General features: G+C 48.9%; 2 long non-coding RNA genes across 6 annotated transcripts in view; one reads left to right on the top strand and one right to left on the bottom strand.

Moving 5' to 3' along the window:
• Positions 1 to 12,745, bottom strand: part of LOC136005801 (uncharacterized) — a 107,354-nt gene extending 94,609 nt beyond the window's left edge. The window contains exons 1-3 of one of the 2 annotated variants that reach the window (XR_010608909.1): positions 12,114 to 12,745; positions 11,028 to 11,311; positions 7,030 to 7,086 (exon numbers count right to left, since the gene is read on the bottom strand). This is a non-coding gene — a long non-coding RNA (uncharacterized LOC136005801). The remainder of the gene's footprint in view (positions 1 to 7,029; positions 7,087 to 11,027; positions 11,312 to 12,113) is intronic. The other variant, XR_010608908.1, reaches the window with a different exon arrangement.
• Positions 11,795 to 16,970, top strand: LOC136005808 (uncharacterized). Of its 4 annotated transcripts, none has more exons than XR_010608918.1 (6): positions 11,809 to 12,345; positions 14,310 to 14,398; positions 14,552 to 14,655; positions 15,334 to 15,702; positions 15,883 to 16,221; positions 16,616 to 16,970. It is a non-coding gene; the product is annotated as an uncharacterized LOC136005808 (long non-coding RNA). The 4 variants fall into 4 exon arrangements; XR_010608917.1 differs by having other exon boundaries at positions 15,334 to 15,991; positions 16,167 to 16,221; XR_010608916.1 differs by having other exon boundaries at positions 11,795 to 12,345; positions 15,334 to 16,221.
• The last annotated feature ends 610 nt before the right edge of the window (positions 16,971 to 17,580 follow it).

Here is a 17,580-nt window from a genome sequence, read left to right as displayed (position 1 = left end):
GTACCCTAGGATGTTCAGGTTCCTTCTCCTGTAAGGAAGCCTACAAGAGCATATCCTTGCTCAGCCTTTACTTCCTACGTGCTCAATACCACAACAGCTCTGGGACAGAACACACCAAGACTTTAGCCTCCCCCTGGGCCCCTAGACTCAGGCTGAGTTTCCTCACAGGCCTCTCTAGAGGGGTCTCTCCTCCTCCCAGACAAACACAGAAGTGAACGGCCTAAGAAGAGAACCTGATAACCAGATGCACAGCTCCTGCTTTCCCCCCTAGTGAAAGAGAGGCCACAGCTTCTATAATAAGACAAAATGAGAAGAGGGATAGGGATAGCATGTAAACCTTATGTCCCTTCAGCTGCTGGGCATGCTGCCTTCAGGCAGAGTTAGAGCTCTTCCTTTTTGGTCCTCTGAGCTAAAAATATAAAGCATTAAAAGAAAACAGCATTATTCATGAAGGAAGTTCACATAAGAACTTCTTGCTGCATTTCCAGTTAGAGGCAGGGCCAGGCAGCTGGTGTAAGGGTCAGTATCAGGCAGGAGCTGCCCCTAAACCCCCTGTTACCATGAGATGGCCAAGCTCATCCTGCAGCCACAGGGTTTGGGCAGTGCAGACCAGCCCTGTGCCTGCTCAGGGGATCACCAGCTCCAGAATGTGCAATGGGCTCCTGGTCAGGATCATCTCTGCTTTCACCCATGCACAATTTACGTTACCCACACGTATTATAAATTACAGATGATATCGATAAGAAAGGGATTTCTCAAGCCCAATGTACAAGGCCTACGAGAGTGGACATTACCTGTTTAAGATCATTAGGTTCTCAACTACAATGTCTTCTGCAAGGAGGCACTGAGCTCTGCAGGGTCCCATCCATGTGGGGACTGGTTAAAATCACTTCTGCTCCAGGGGGGCTTGGCCTCGGCTCGAGCGATGACTCCCTTGAGCGGCTGAGCACCTGGGCAGTGCTCAGAAGGGTCAGTGACACCTGGTCCCTCAGGCTGAGCCTGGAGCCCCACTGTGGCTGGAGATGCCTCAGGCACTGCAGGACAGGCTGCCCCACTCGCGTGAAACTTCCAGGTCCTGCTACGGCACAAGCAGAAAGAAGAGATCTCATGCTCCCCATAATCAGTAGTAGGGGCCTGGCTTCTCACCCTGCATTTCCTACAGGAGCAGCTTGACCTCCCCACAAATCCTTATATAGACACCTGGCCTTCTCCCAGACTGCTATGGAAGAGAAACCCTCCCCACAACCCTTCGCCCCCGGGGCATTATTGGATAGCCCGGCCCCTCCACACCTACCTATAGGGGAAGCTGGCATCCTAATAGGCTCCTACAGAGGAGCTGGCCCTCTGTTCTCCTCTGCTGAGTCCCCTCTCTGCCACAGCCACGTTTGTCTGCTGCCCTGACTCTTGGTGAACCTCCCCAGCATGGCTCTGCTGTTGAAGCAGCTGGCTATTCATAGCTGTGGGTTTGAAACAGCTCTGGGGCTTGAATCGTGAACTACACTTGGCCTATATCTCTGGATGAGCTTGCTGGGCTGCTGTTCTGCAGTAGGGCCACTCACTTTCAGCAGGATGAGCCTGAGGCATTTTTAGCGTCAGTTTTTCTGTGCACCAGCTTGACTGTGTGCTAACCTGGGGCAACTCTTTGCTTCAGGTTGCTTTGTGTTGAAACCTGGCTGAATGCATTGTGGTGAGGGGCAGACTTTATTGTGCTTGCTTGAATAACTTGTTGATACCAGTTTTCTTATACTGAAAAGTGGCCCCAGGAGGATTGACCCTTACATAGGCAATGCTGCTTGGATGCTGCTTCAAAAGTCATGCTGCTTTTATATGTTCCTGCAAAGGTAGGTGTGCTATGGGGTCAGTTTGATGTCAGCTGGAGCATTTGATTTGAGCAACAGAGTCATATCATGTATGTGTTTATATTTATATATACATATGTATGTATATTTTTGTATATCTATGAAACTTTTTTTTCTTTGCAGAGATAGACATTGTGGGACAAGGTCAGATCTAGCTGGCACAAACCTTTTTGGGAGAAGCAACGAAAATGGAGGAGTTTTGGAAAAAAGCATCTGCAGGAGCTGAGGGTGTTGATCCATCACCATCCTTGGTGATGGATCCTGGCTCCTGCCTCCCACCATGCCCCAGCCCCCTGCATGCTCCCAGTGCCTGCCACTGCTGGGAAGTCCTGAGCTCCTTCCTATATGTTGAAACCCTGCTGCTGAACCTCTGTCTTCCTTCTTCTGACCACCACATCTTCTCCTTTGGGTGTCTTTTTGGGATGGCTATTGCAGGGGCTCAGCTCCAGAGACACCAGCCTCAGCCAGCGATGTTCTTAAAGCATATATACACATATCTCATATATATAGTGCTGCGTGATGTCCATAGGGTTTGCCAGAACTGGCAAGCCTTTTAACCTCTTCTGGCTTCAGATTCCTTTGTCTGGAAAATGAGAGAAGACTGCTGCAAATTTGGACATAGCAGAAGGTAGTTCGCTTCCCAATTTTTCCAGATTCTGTGGAGATGATACAGTACTATGTATTGGTGGATTTCATTTGAAGAGTTTCTTTGCTTGGACAGGTGGAGGCTTAGCTAGAAGTATAAAGGTGTGTTCTGTGAAGATGCCTTAGGTGAACATAGGTCGTTAAGGCTATCTGAACTTAGCCTGTCTCTTCCTTTCCTAAGTCACATAGTCTATTGTGGAGCTTTGATGGTCAGTAATGTGTTGACTCTGGCTTTGTTGTCTGCATAGATAGAGCTGATAATGGAGGTGATTCACAAAACCGGGAATCTGCAGTACAAGAACACCATGGAGGTAGAGCAAACATGCTGCTCTTTCTTGCTATATGGTTTAACACTGCTAACACACGCGCACAGCTCTTGCAGACACTACATCAAGAGCTGCAGCAGAGGAAGACTGTCACATTAAAGTCTCCATAGTGGGCTCTGAAAAACTGAAGAGTACACCAGGGACATTGCTGGTAGCAGCCTTGCACGGTTGGATAAGAGTGATTTAGATGTCAAGAACTCGATTGCTATGAGGTTTTCATGCCAAATGAAGAGCAGCTTGTCTTGTGAGGTCAGTTTTGGTCAAGCAGTATGGCACTGGGGGGCTTGTGTGCTGTCCCCTGCTCTGCGCGCAGCCTTTGGCCACCTCTTCACTTGGAGCCTGTGTTTTCCTCCAGAGCTACCTGCATGAGCTGTAATAGCAACTCACTGCTTGCTAACACGGTCCTGCCCTGTTTGTTGGCTCTCCTAGGCCAAGTGCCTTCATGAGCAGCGCTGCAAGGATAAGGGTGAGGCGGAACAAGCTGTGCCCCACAGCGCAAACAGGGTTACACAGAAGCAGCAGGAGAAGGTATAGAGAGGTGGGTGGCCTTGGGACAGGACGGGTGTATGTTCTTGGAGCTCTCCTGCCCCATAACTCTTCTCCCAGCTCTGGGTTTGGGGGTGAGATGGAAGGGCTGGCAATGTTCTCTAGCTGGGCTTCAATACCATTGGTGATGCACGTTGGCTCTGCTGTAGCTTTCTTCTCTCTCCCAGTTTTGGCAGCTGTTCCTCAGTCTGGCTCAGTTGAAATCATCACCAGAAGACTCTGGTGAGTGTGGAAATGCAGGCTTTGGAGGGTGAGGGGAGAGTTTCCAGGGGCAGGGGGTGTGAAGCAATGGCATGGCTCTTGAGTGAGTTCCAGATCCTGGGTCGGGGCTGGCTTCTCAGAAACTCATGCTCCACATACCAGAGGTGGAGCTCACTCAAGAGCCATGCCATGGCTTCACAGCCCATTTCCCGTTTCTCATAGTTTCTCTGATGCATGACCCTCCACCTTGCTGCACAGCTCTGCATTTCCTTGCAGTGCACATCCATAGCTGAGCTCACACATTACTGCTGCTTTCTCCCTGATGTCCCTGCCAATTCGTGTTTCATGTACTGCCTTCTAGCAAAGGGTCTTTTTAATCAGTGTTACTCAGATGAGAGTGTGATTTCTCTCACAGGCAGGAGTTACCAGCAGAGCGTTACCACACCGGAGAAGATCCAGGAATAATGGCAAAGAGCACGTCAAAGCTTGTGAGGTAAAAGTCCGCAAACACCTTCACGTGGCAGTGTGGTCCTCTGGATGTCCGCTCCTCGCTGCAGGGGTCCGGGATGGCACAGATCTGTCTTCTCTGTGTTGCCCTGGCAGTGAAGTAGCAGGACATGTTGCAGCTAGCCCTGTGTGTGCCTTAGGCATGCCTTCTACGTTTCAGGTCCCACCACTTCATGGTTTTCACTCCTTTGTTTTTATTTTTCCTTCCACTACCTTTTCAAAGTAACAGAATCAAAGCAGTGACCTTTTTGCCCATTAACCTGTTTGCATGTTTGTTGTGGCCATTATACTGAACAGCGGTGGTCACTTCTGGGTACTTAGTGACTTAAGGCCAGTGTGTCCTACAGCCATGACACCACCTAGCAGACTCTGAAACTCTGAAGGACTTTAAATGAGTTTGCAGCAGAAGGTGCTGACACACTGGGAATGCAAGCTGGGTGAAGACATCTCCATGGGAACCCAGTGTGCCAGCAGCCCTTCACCATGTATCTCACGTGGTAGCATGCGAACCCCTCTGAGCAGATGTATCAGTCTAAAGCAGACTGTCTCATAGCAAAATGGTCTAGCCAGACTTCCAGCAAGTGCTAGGGAAGTCCAGAGCTGGTGGCAAGAGGACCATGATGCTGCACTGCTGCTGACCTGTGTCTTGCAGCTGTCTGTGATGTGTAACCAAGGGTTGAAGGAGGTGATCCGGCTCCTGTACTCTGCTCTCGTGTGACCTCACTTGGAGTATTGCGTACCGTACTGGTATCTTCAACATAAAAAGGATGTAGAGCTGTTGGGGCTAGTCCAGAGGATGGCCCTGAGGACGACAAGGCGGCTGGAGCACCTCACATATCAAGAAAGGCTGAGAGAGTTGTGGCTATTCATCCTGGAGCTGAGAATACTGCGTGGAGACCTCCCAGCAGATTCCAGTGCCTGAAAGGGGCCTACAAGGATGCTGGGGAGGGGACTCTTCATTAGGGATTTTAGTGATAGCACAAGGGGTAACAGGTTAAAACTTAAACAGGGGAAGTTTAGGTTAGATATAAGGAAGAAGTTCTTGGCTCTGGAATGGGTTGCCCAAGGAAGTTGTGAATGCTCCATCCCTGGCAGTGTTCAAAGCCAGGCTGGACGCAGTTTTGGGTGGCACGGTTTAGTGCGAGGTGTCCCTGCCTATGGCAGGGGGGTGGGAACTAGATGACCCTAAGGTCCTTTCCAACCCTACCTATTCTGTGATTCTGTGATACTATTTACTGGAAGTGCAGAGGCTGATGTTTTGTCCCATGTCTGCTGCAAGCTTGGAAACAGCAAGTGATAACAAGTGCATATGTACACGTGGGATGAAAGGCTGTCGTTTAGGGGGCTGTCTTTCAGGCTCATGAAATTGAGCTATACCAGACAGCACATTTCAAAAGACTTGGGCTTCAAGGTGCTTGGAAAAGGGATGGGCAGGAAAGAGAGTGAAGAAAAATGAGTCAAGACACTTCGCTTTCTTAGATCCCCAATGCTTTTTTATTGCTCCATAGTTGTGGGAGAGAAGTCAGCTGAGACTGCAGGACCACAGGATACCTACGGAACATGCAGTGCCTTTAGGAAGCTGGCTTCGTCCCCTCAGAGGTAGTGGTGTACTGAGTGACCCCTTCCACATGGGTCCTGCAGACCTTCCTGAACGCTCATCTTTGAAGTACCTGGGTGTGTAAAGGGATGAGTTCTTCTCTGGGCGAGTTGTTTTCCAGCCTAATTGGTTCTATGATTCTATGACTCATGGTTACCCTCTTTCCTGCAGAAGAACAACATCACCTGCTCCTTGCTGCGGACAGGAATCTTTGTAGTGGGATGAGATGAGATCAGAATAGAGGAGATTTGCTGTCTTCTCACAGAAGTTAGGGCTCTTTTGTCTGTGTCGTTTCAGTTCTTTGAGATCCAGGAGTGCGAGCGGATCAACTATTTCCGCAATGCCCTCTGGCTCCATCTCAGCCCCCCATGACGTGCCTTGTTATCAGGTCTCCATAAAGCCCAGCCTGGCCTAACCTCTGGCCTTTCCACCATCTCTGGCAGGGCATCTGGGGAGCACAGAGCCACACAGATCTTCGGCTCTGTCTTTTCTACTGTGCAGGAAGGCACCTCTACCCAGCCTGACCAGTGCGCCAGAATTACTTTCTTTATGGGGCTTCTGGCTCCAAAAAAGAACTCTGCTTTTGCTCTTCTTCATCAGCTCATGAGACTTAGCTCTCTAAAAGGGAATGGTTTAGGTGACGGTGACATCCGGTCCCCCCTGAAAGATGCTGGTAAGCTGGACTCTGACTTTGGAGACAAGGTTTCACTAAGGAGAAGTTCTGATCAAAGCCCTGTATGTAGGCATTTCTGGAGCTAAAGGATTTCCAAGCTTGGGATCACACCAGTCTCTGCAGTTTGGGCCTTTCCCTGATTCAACACCATGAGCTATATAACTCCCAGTGGCACTTTAGTGATGGAACTTGGTAAAATGCTTTGGTTGTTAGGCAAGTCACAGAATCATAGAATCAAGACATCTCTTTCATCCTCACCCACCATTGCCTCCCATCCCTTTAACACAGGTGGCCAGTGTTTCTGTCCTGTGTAGAATCTTGAAATGAGCACTTCTCATAAGCAGACCTAATTTTTTTGTGCTTTCTCTTTCCGGTGAGCCTGGTTATGCCAGAGTTGATGGCTACATCTCTAGATGCTCTTGATCCTGTTTGTAGGTTCTCCAGGCAGAAGACACTGTTGGTCTGGCCAGTTTGGTGATGTTTCCAGTTACTCCCAGCTGTGAGAGAAACAGTGTTGTTTTTGCATAATTGGGGATGGGACTTTACAATATTAAGACTTTCCAATATTAGAGCTTTAAGATCAATAGTAAGGCTTTGCAAGAATGAGAGTTTTCAATACTAGGTCTGGGATTAAGTTCCTAAGGCAACGAAAGAAAGGGTTTGAGATGTACTTACTCAAAAAGATATGCTCTGTGGTTCAGGACAGTGTCATCTCTAGATGAAAGACACACTCTGTGGTTAAAAAGAACATTATCTACATACAATTTATGAAACTAAACCAGTGCAGGCTGGTTAAACAGTAAGTTGCGGTAAATATTTATACCCAGAGTATTGTCTCCAACCATACTGGGAATCACCTTGTCCTGGGTGGAGTGATGTTTGGTTTACAACTGGCTTGCACGGGTGGATCTCACCCAGTGCTTAGGGAAAATCTCTAAAAAGTAAAATTACGATGTTTAAAGGTCACATAGAATCTGACTGTGGGGGGTTAGAGTGTGGTCCCGTAGCACTTGCTATTGCAAGTGCTGGAGGGGAAATAAGCCAAGTTCATGGTGTAGAGGCAGATGTGACAAGAGGGGATTCAATTGCTAGATTTAGAAGAGTGGCTTGGGAGCCAAAGAGGAATGGATGTGGCCAGCCTGGGGACACTACCATTCCTCCATCGGTGTGGACATGGACTCCATGTCAGAATCCTAAAATAGTGAATGTAATTGCAATCAAAGTTTTGAAGTAGATGGAAACAGGATATAGAAATACAAATGCCTGGGTAGAATGGGTCAAATATACAGTGAAAATAGAATAGTTTTAGATTTATTAGCTGAAGAAGGGGGAGTATGCATAATGCTAGGGAATACGTGTTGCACATGTATTACAAATAATACAACACCAGATGGAGCCATAAGCAGAGCCTTACAAGGCCTCACTACCTTGGCAGAAGAATACGCTGAAAATACGAGAACAGATACTTCCTTAACAGGATGGTGAGAATCCTGTTTTGGAAAACGGAGAGGAATGGTGGTATCTGTTTTTACTTCTGTAATTGTAGCAACATGTGTATTAATAGCTATAAGGTGCTACCTAATTCCATATATAGGAAGACATGTACAACTTCTTGAAACTCTGTCAAAACAAATACTCATGGGACCACCACCCTACTCTGATAAAATGCTCTAGATTGAAAAAAAATAATAAATCAGTGAAGATGAGTGGGACGACTTATCTTTAGACCAAAACCGTGAAGTTATTTTATCCAGACTGGAAGCGACATACGAGGCATTTCTTTATGGAAAGTGTGAAATCCAAAACCGGTATAAATAAGAGGAAGGGGGAATTGTGAGGGAAACAGTGTTGTTTTCACATAACTGGAGATGGGGCTTTGCAATATTAAGGCTTTCCAATATTAGAGCTTTAAGATCAATAAGAAGGCTTTGCAATATTGAGAGTTTCAATACTGGGGCTGGGGCTAAGTTAAAAGGGAATGAAAGAAAGGGTTTGAGATATAGTAACTCAAAAAGACACACTCTGTGTTAAAGCCAATGTCACCTCTAGATGAAAGATTCACTGCGAGGTTAAAAAGAATACTCTCTATGCACAAACTAAGCAGGTGCAGGCTGGTTAAACAGTAAGTTGGGGTACCACATGTCTCCCAAAGAGTTAGAGAATTGTACCGGAAAAAGATTATGTGGTTAATAAGTAAGAGGAAGGGGCGTACAAAGTCGAGTAAGGGGAGGTATAAACAGAGGCGGGACAGTTAGCATCTACATTATAAGCACTGAATAGGCTGTAAGCCTTGGAGTACCCAAGCAATGGGGAATCAAGGGAAGGAACTTGTGGATGGGATAGGAAATCATAGTTCTGCTTTTGCTGTGTGTGCCTACTTGCTAGGACACCTAATTTTGCAGAAACATGAATAAAGAGCTGCTTCACTGTTGTGTCTGCCCTGAGCTTAAGTTTTTACTTAGAGACCATTTCTCAGAGCAGCCACACAGAGCTGAAGTGCTTCTCCCTTTCAGCAAAGTATGTGAGGACTCAGGTAATTATTTGCACATTCAGAAAGCACCTATTACAAATCTTTGCCTTTGATCAGCAAACTGCTTGGACAGAGTGCTTCACACTCGGGGGAAGTAAAGGAATCTAAGCGATGGACCCAGATGCAGGTGCCATCCGTGTCAGAAGAAGTTTCTTATTTGAAGTTCTTCCAAACAGCAGCCATCTGAAAGAGACTAGAGATAACCAAGAAGCCATACGTGCTGAGGGGAGTGCTGCATAATGTTTTGGGAAACTGGCTTATGGTTAGGGCAGACGTATCCCACTCAGATCTCAGATTAAGCTTCTCCCTGTTTCTAAAGTCTTTCTTTAATGGTGATTAACCTTGTAATTTAGGTTTCAGTTTGGCCATGTTTTTCAGGGAAGCTCTCTTAGAGGAGCACCAACAATATGCTATGTGTCTGGCTTAGCTGTAGATGTGCTCCAGGCTTAAGTGCTGATACTGGAAGGTGATCTGCATCTTGCCTGGTGTAGCAGTCCACAGCACAGCTTCCCAATGAGAAGCTGTGCTACCACAATCCTGCACACTGCAGTGTTGCTGAGGATTTGGAGAAATTGCTCAGCTCTTCAACCACCTCTCCAATGAGGGGCTTGCAGATTTTGGGGTTCAGGATATAGCTCATCCTCTGCAGACCCTCATTTGATTAATTTCTGGTAAAGAAGTCCCTTTGAATTGTTTTGCCTATATACCACCGGAAATACACTTAGTTATTAATGTTGTGCTGGAGCCCTGAAACTCATTTTCTGACCATGTCTCCTCAAATTTATTGCTTTTTTTGTTACCATATACATGATCATGGCTTTGATTCAGAAACTGATGTGCTGCAGGGCTGCTGGTCTCTCTTATATATCCTCATGTGCAGCATTGCTTAAGTAGCTCCACAATGCCTTATGACGCAGGGATGGAGGATAAAGGGACCAGCACACAGTTCAGCTGTTTAACCCTGGTGCCACGTGACTAACTTTGGAGGAACGGGAGTTGCTGGTGTATGATGTGCTTCAAGTTGAATCTGTGTGACTTCAGTGCATGTGTAAGCCAAACAGTCCCTGGGGCTTTTACTGTATTTCCTTGTCTGGAGAAGATGACAGTGAGCTTAAACATCTCTCCTGCTGCATTACAATGGACTGTGCAAAGTGCACATTGCAAGGAATCGGTTGTCCATTTTTGTTTCTGAAAGCCCAAGTGTACAGATATTCTGCTGAAGGACCCTGCTGTAGGTCTTAGTTCTCAAATACATCTTTTAAGATTAAGTTTTGAGACTTGTGTGGTGGCTATCTTTCTTCTGAAAGATGTCATACTCACTTTTTTGTCTGGGATGGTACACCTTCAAAGTACCCTAGGATGTTCAGGTTCCTTCTCCTGTAAGGAAGCCTACAAGAGCATATCCTTGCTCAGCCTTTACTTCCTACGTGCTCAATACCACAACAGCTCTGGGACAGAACACACCAAGACTTTAGCCTCCCCCTGGGCCCCTAGACTCAGGCTGAGTTTCCTCACAGGCCTCTCTAGAGGGGTCTCTCCTCCTCCCAGACAAACACAGAAGTGAACGGCCTAAGAAGAGAACCTGATAACCAGATGCACAGCTCCTGCTTTCCCCCCTAGTGAAAGAGAGGCCACAGCTTCTATAATAAGACAAAATGAGAAGAGGGATAGGGATAGCATGTAAACCTTATGTCCCTTCAGCTGCTGGGCATGCTGCCTTCAGGCAGAGTTAGAGCTCTTCCTTTTTGGTCCTCTGAGCTAAAAATATAAAGCATTAAAAGAAAACAGCATTATTCATGAAGGAAGTTCACATGAGAACTTCTTGCTGCATTTCCAGTTAGAGGCAGGGCCAGGCAGCTGGTGTAAGGGTCAGTATTAGGTAGGGGCTGCCCCTAAACCCCCTGTTACCATGAGATGGCCAAGCTCATTCTGCAGCCACAGGGTTTGGGCAGTGCAGACCAGCCCTGTGCCTGCTCAGGGGATCACCAGCTCCAGAATGTGCAATGGGCTCCTGGTCAGGATCATCTCTGCTTTCACCCATGCACAATTTACGTTACCCACACGTATTATAAATTACAGATGATATCGATAAGAAAGGGATTTCTCAAGCCCAATGTACAAGGCCTAAGAGAGTGGACATTACCTGTTTAAGATCATTAGGTTCTCAACTGCAATGTCTTCTGCAAGGAGGCACTGAGCTCTGCAGGGTCCCATCCATGTGGGGACTGGTTAAAATCACTTCTGCTCCAGGGGGGCTTGGCCTCGGCTCGAGCGATGACTCCCTTGAGCGGCTGAGCACCTGGGCAGTGCTCAGAAGGGTCAGTGACACCTGGTCCCTCAGGCTGAGCCTGGAGCCCCGCTGTGGCTGGAGATGCCTCAGGCACTGCAGGACAGGCTGCCCCACTCGCGTGAAACTTCCAGGTCCTGCTACGGCACAAGCAGAAAGAAGAGATCTCATGCTCCCCATAATCAGTAGTAGGGGCCTGGTTTCTCACCCTGCATTTCCTACAGGAGCAGCTTGACCTCCCCACAAATCCTTATGTATAGGCAGCTGGCCTTCTCCCAGACTTTTATGGAGGAGAAACCCTCCCCACAACCCTTCGCCCCCGGGGCATTATTGGATAGCCCGGCCCCTCCACACCTACCTATAGGGGAAGCTGGCATCCTAATAGGCTCCTACAGATGAGCATTGCCTCCCTGCCAGTCCCTTTAGGGGAGCTCGGCCTCCTCTCAGGCTCCTATGGAGCAGCCTGCCCCTCCCTACACCCGCGGGCCATTATGTGGCAGCTCCGTCCCTCCACAGGCCCATAGAAGGGAACATGGCCTCCTCCTAGGCTTCCATAGATGAGCCTTGCCTCCCTGCCAGTCCTTATAGGGGGGGCCTGGCCACTCCCTTACAGAGAAGTTTGGATTCTTCCCCGGTTCCCAGAGATGACGTTGGCCTCCCATCCGGTCCTCAGTGGGGGCAGCGAGCTCCCTCCCAGGCTCCTATAGAGGAGCGTGGCCTCCACACAGCACTTCATAAAGGATTCTGTTCCCCACAGGCCCTTGTAGGAGGGCCGATCCTCATCTCAAACACCTATCGAGGGGCCTGGCCTCCTCACAGGATCCTATGGAGCAGTCCGACCTCCCCCCACGCCCTTACTAAGGAGCCCAGCCTTCCCACATAGGAGCCCGTATCTGAGCCTACTGCAAGCCCGCTCCCCTCCTGACAGAAGACCTGCCTCACCCAGGCTGGGCGGCCATTTCCTCGCTCCCAGGTCTGCGTTCTGCGCTGAGTCCTTCCGTGCTTCACGCAGCCACCGCGCTGCTGACTGGAAGGGAGCCGCTGGGGGCGGTGTCAATCTCTCCCTGCTTCCGGCCGCAGTACCCGTGGCTGCGGCTCGGTGGTGACGCAGAGCATGGGCATATTGGAGGCCGTGAGGGCGCCCCGCAAGGCCCGTGCCAAGAACAGGCCCAAGGTGCGGGGGGGCAGCGGGGATGGGTTCCGGGTGAGGTTCCTCGGGTCCTCGCCCGGGCTGGCTGCGCCGCCTCCCGGTTGTGGTGGGTCCGGCGAGCTTAGAGCGCCGGGGAGGGGTCTGCAGGGTTGTTGCACGCCGCGGGGCGCTCGTCAGCACTTTGTCTCGTGGTCGGGGCTCTTCCTGAGTGGGTTTAAAGCGGCAGAGAGGCTGTCAGCTCCAGGCCGTGTTTGTGGCCGTGTTTGTTTGTCTGCTGCTGGAAGGCATGTTCCATCTCTGGCAGTGTTCAAGGCCAGGCTGGACAGGGCTTAGAGCACCCTGGTCTAGTGGAAGGTGTCCCTGCCCGGATTTCGGTAGTTTGTCGAATGATCTCAGCTGAAATATCTTGCCTCAGAGCCGGGTCAAATTGGAAATGTTTCTCTTAATTGCCTAATCTCCTCCATGTTGCACGCTGCACCCCAGAGAGGAACGGCAGTGAAGACCTGGCTGTCAAAGCTCTTTGAGAATAAACTGGTGAATTAATTGACCACTGTTCTGGAAAACAAGGGTCAGATCTAAGTGTCAGCAATGGCTCTGATTCCAGAACAAGTTTTATTTCATGGCTGTGGTTCCATGATTTTAGCTGGTGGCAGAGCATGGCTGGAGCCACCGATGAAGTCAGAGCACACTCTCCCCACACAGGGCAGGTTTTATCTTTTCTGAAACACAGACTTTGTTAGCACCGTGCTCGTTCCCTCTTAAGCTGACACTACTGATACTGGATGCAGCAACGAGGATGGTACTCCTGCAAAGGAAGTGTTTTTACATATTCGCTGACAAATTTATCTTGCAAACTACTGTTTGAAGACAGAATCCTGAACCTGTGGGTACATAGCTCTTCTTCTACCTGAATCTCTTAAGCTTAATCCTCACTGTGACACATTCTTCGGAGGTAGTGTATGATCTCTGTTTCCCAAGTCCATGTACATGATTTGGGTGGATGTGCGGTAGTTGTGCAAATACACGTTCCTGTACTATCAAGCCGATAACTGTGGGATCTGCCAGAGGTTCCTCTGCCCTGCGATGCATGTTTAACACTTGACTTTCTCAGACTTTTCTAGGCACTGGCCAGGATTTAGTGACTATACTGCAGTGATTCTATCACCTGAAGGGAGGTTGTGAGGTGGGGGTCTGTCTGCTTTCCAAAAAACGAAGTGATAGGACAAGAAGAAAGGACCTCAAGCTGCAGCAGGTGAAGTTTAGACTGAGTATTAGGAACAATTTCTTCCCCAAGAGGGTTGTCAAGCACCGGAACAGGCTGCCCAGGGCAGTGGTGGAGTCACCATCCCTGGAGGTGTTTAGAAGATGTGCAGATGTGGCACTTCGGGACACGGTTTAGTGGTGGATTTGGCAGCGTAGGGTAAACGGCTGGACTCAATAATCTTAAAAGGTCTTTTCCAGCCTAAATGACTCCACAGTTCTAATCAGAGCATGTACAAGACGATGCTTTGGCCACCTTACATTGTCCCTTCATTTTCATGTACACATGGTGGGCAGCATCCCTACACCGAGGGCTGGCCCTCTGTTCTCCTCTGCTGAGTCCCCTCTCTGCCACAGCCACGTTTGTCTGCTGCCCTGACCCTTGGTGAACCTCCCCAGCATGGCTCTGCTGTCGAAGCAGCTGGCTATTCATAGCTGTGGGTTTGAAACAGCTCTGGGGCTTGAATCGTGAACTACACTTGGCCTATATCCCTCGATGAGCTTGCTGGGCTGCTGTTCTGCAGTAGGGCCACTCACTTTCAGCAGGATTTTCCTGAGGTCTTTTTTAGTATCAGTTTTTCTGTGCCCCAGCTTGCTGTGTGCTAACCTGGGGCGACTCTGCTTCAGGTTGCTGTGTGTTGAAACCTGGCTGAATTCTTGGGGTGAGGGGCAGACTTTATTGTGCTTGCTTGAATAACTTCTTGATACCAGTTTTCTTATACTGAAAGGTGGCCCCCAGCAGGACTGACGCTGACATAGGTAATGCTGCTTGGATGCTGCTTCAAAAGTCATGCTGCATTTATATGATCCTGCAAAGGTAGGTGTGCTATGGGGTCAGTTTGATGTCAGCTAGAGCAGTTGATTTGAACAACAGGGCCTTTTCATGTATGTGTGTATGTGTATAAGTATATAGATATATATGTATGTATATTTGTTTATATCTCTCTATATATGAAACTTTTCTTTGCAGAGGTACAGTGTGGGACAAGGTCAGATCTAGCTGGCACAAGCCCTTTGGGAAGAAGCAATGAAAATGGAGGAATTCAGGGAAAAGAAAAATAGCATTGGAAGAAGGTCAGGATGTTGATCCATCACCATCCTTGGTGATGAATCCTGGCTCCTGGCTCATGTCTCCCATCATGCCCCAGCCCCCTGCATGCTCCCAGTGCCTGCCACTGCTGGGAAGTCCTGAGCTCCTTCCTATATGTTGAAACCCTGCTGCTGAAGCTCTGACTTCCTTCTTCTAACTGCCACATCTCCTTTGGGTGTCTTTTGTGGATGCCTATCGCAGGGGCTCAGCTCCAGAGACACCAGCCTCAGCCGGCAATGTTCTTAAAGCATGTATACCTGTATCTCATATGTATAGTGTTGCGTGATGTCCATAGGCTTTGCCAAAATTGGCAAGCCTTTTAACCTCTTCTGGCTTCAGATTCCTTTGTCTGGAAAATGAGAGCAAACTGCTACAAATTTGGACACAGCAGAAGGGAGTTCGCTTCCCAATTTCCCTAGCTTCTATGGAGATGATACAGTACTATATATTGGTGGATTTCATTTGTAGAGTTCCTTTGCTTAAACAGGTGGAGGCTTAGCTAGAAGTATAAAAGGTGTGTTCTGTGAAGATGCTTTAGGTGAACATAGGTCCTTAAGGCTATCTGAGTTTGTACTGTGCCTCTTCCTTTCCTAAGTCACGTAGTCCATTGTGGAGCTTTGATGGTCAGTAATGTGTTGACTCTGGCTTTGTTGTCTTCACAGATAGAGCTGATAATGGAGGCGATTCACAAAACCAGGAATCTGCAGTACTAGAAGACCGTGGAAGTAAAGCAGACATGCTGCTCTTTCTTGCTATATGGTTTAACACTGCTAACACACGCGCACAGTGCTGGCTCCGTCTTACGTATGAGGGTCTTCCTCTGCTGCAGTTCATGCAGACACTACATCAAGAGCTGCAGCAAAGGAAGACTGTCACATTAAAGTCTCCATAGTGGGCTCTGAAAAACTGAAGAGTACACCAGGGACATTGCTGGTAGCAGCCTTGCACGGTTGGATAAGAGTGATTTAGATGTCAAGAACTCGATTGCTATGAGGTTTTCATGCCAAATGAAGAGCAGCTTGTCTTGTGAGGTCAGTTTTGGTCAAGCAGTATGGCACTGGGGGGCTTGTGTGCTGTCCCCTGCTCTGCGCGCAGCCTTTGGCCACCTCTTCACTTGGAGCCTGTGTTTTCCTCCAGAGCTACCTGCATGAGCTGTAATAGCAACTCACTGCTTGCTAACACTGTCCTGCCCTGTTTGTTGGCTCTCCTAGGCCAAGTGCCTTCATGAGCAGCGCTGCAAGGATAAGGGTGAGGCGGAACAAGCTGTGCCCCACAGCGCAAACAGGGTTACACAGAAGCAGCAGGAGAAGGTATAGAGAGGTGGGTGGCCTTGGGACAGGACGGGTGTATGTTCTTGGAGCTCTCCTGCCCCCTAACTCTTCTCCCAGCTCTGGGTTTGGGGGTGAGATGGAAGGGCTGGCAATGTTCTCTAGCTGGGCTTCAATACCGTTGGTGATGCACGTTGGCTCTGCTGTAGCTTTCTTCTCTCTCCCAGTTTTGGCAGCTGTTCCTCAGTCTGGCTCAGATGAAATCATTACCAGAAGACTCTGGTGAGTGTGGAAATGCAGGCTTTGGAGGGTGAGGGGAGAGTTTCCAGGGGCAGGGGGTGTGAAGCAATGGCATGGCTCTTGAGTGAGTTCCAGATCCTGGGTCGGGGCTGGCTTCTCAGAAACTCATGCTCCACATACCAGAGGTGGAGCTCACTCAAGAGCCATGCCATGGCTTCACAGCCCATTTCCCGTTTCTCATAGTTTCTCTGATGCATGACCCTCCACCTTGCTGCACAGCTCTGCATTTCCTTGCAGTGCACATCCATAGCTGAGCTCACACATTACTGCTGCTTTCTCCCTGATGTCCCTGCCAATTCGTGTTTCATGTACTGCCTTCCAGCAAAGGGTCTTTTTAATCAGTGTTACTCAGATGAGAGTGTGATTTCTCTCACAGGCAGGAGTTACCAGCAGAGCGTTACCACACCGGAGAAGATCCAGGAATAATGGCAAAGAGCACGTCAAAGCTTGTGGGGTAAAAGTCCCCAAACACCTTCACGTGGCAGTGTGGTCCTCTGGATGTCCGCTCCTCGTTGCAGGGGTCCGGGATGGCACAGATCTGTCTTCTCTGTTTTGCCCTGGCAGTGAAGTAGCAGTACATGTTGCAGCTAGCCCTGTGTGTGCCTTAGGCATGCCTTCTACGTTTCAGGTCCCACCACTTCATGGTTTTCACTCCTTTTTTTGTTTTTATTTTTCCTTCCACTACCTTTTCAAAGTAACAGAATCAAAGCAGTGACCTTTTTGCCCATTAACCTGTTTGCATGTTTGTTGTGGCCATTATACTGAACAGCGGTGGTCACCTCTGGCTACTTAGTGACTTAAGGCCAGTGTGTCCTACAGCCATGACACCACCTAGCAGACTCTGAATCTCTGAAGGACTTTAAATGAGTTTGCAGCAGAAGGTGCTGACACACTGGGAATGCAAGCTGGGTGAAGACATCTCCATGGGAACCCAGTGTGCCAGCAGCCCTTCACCATGTATCTCACGTGGTAGCATGCGAACCCCTCTGAGCAGATGTATCAGTCTAAAGCAGACTGTCTCATAGCAAAATGGTCTAGCCAGGACTTCCAGCAAGTGCTAGGGAAGTCCAGAGCTGGTGGCAAGAGGACCATGATGCTGCTCTGCTGCTGACCTGTGTCTTGCAGCTGTCTGCGATGTGTAACCAAGGGTTGAAGGAGGTGATCCGGCTCCTGTACTCTGTTCTCGTGAGAACTCACTTGGAGTATTGCGTACAGTTCTGGTGCCCTCAACATAAAAAGGACATGGAGCTGTTAGGGCTAGTCCAGAGGAGGGCCATGAGGATGACAAGGGGGCTGGAGCACCTCGCATATAAAGGCAGGCTGAGAGAGTTGTGGCTGTTT

This window comes from Lathamus discolor, chromosome Z (assembly GCF_037157495.1).
Source record: "Lathamus discolor isolate bLatDis1 chromosome Z, bLatDis1.hap1, whole genome shotgun sequence".
Taxonomy (NCBI): domain Eukaryota; kingdom Metazoa; phylum Chordata; class Aves; order Psittaciformes; family Psittacidae; genus Lathamus; species Lathamus discolor.
Note: the sequence above shows the minus strand (reverse complement) of the source record. Positions and strands in the feature narration are given on the sequence as shown.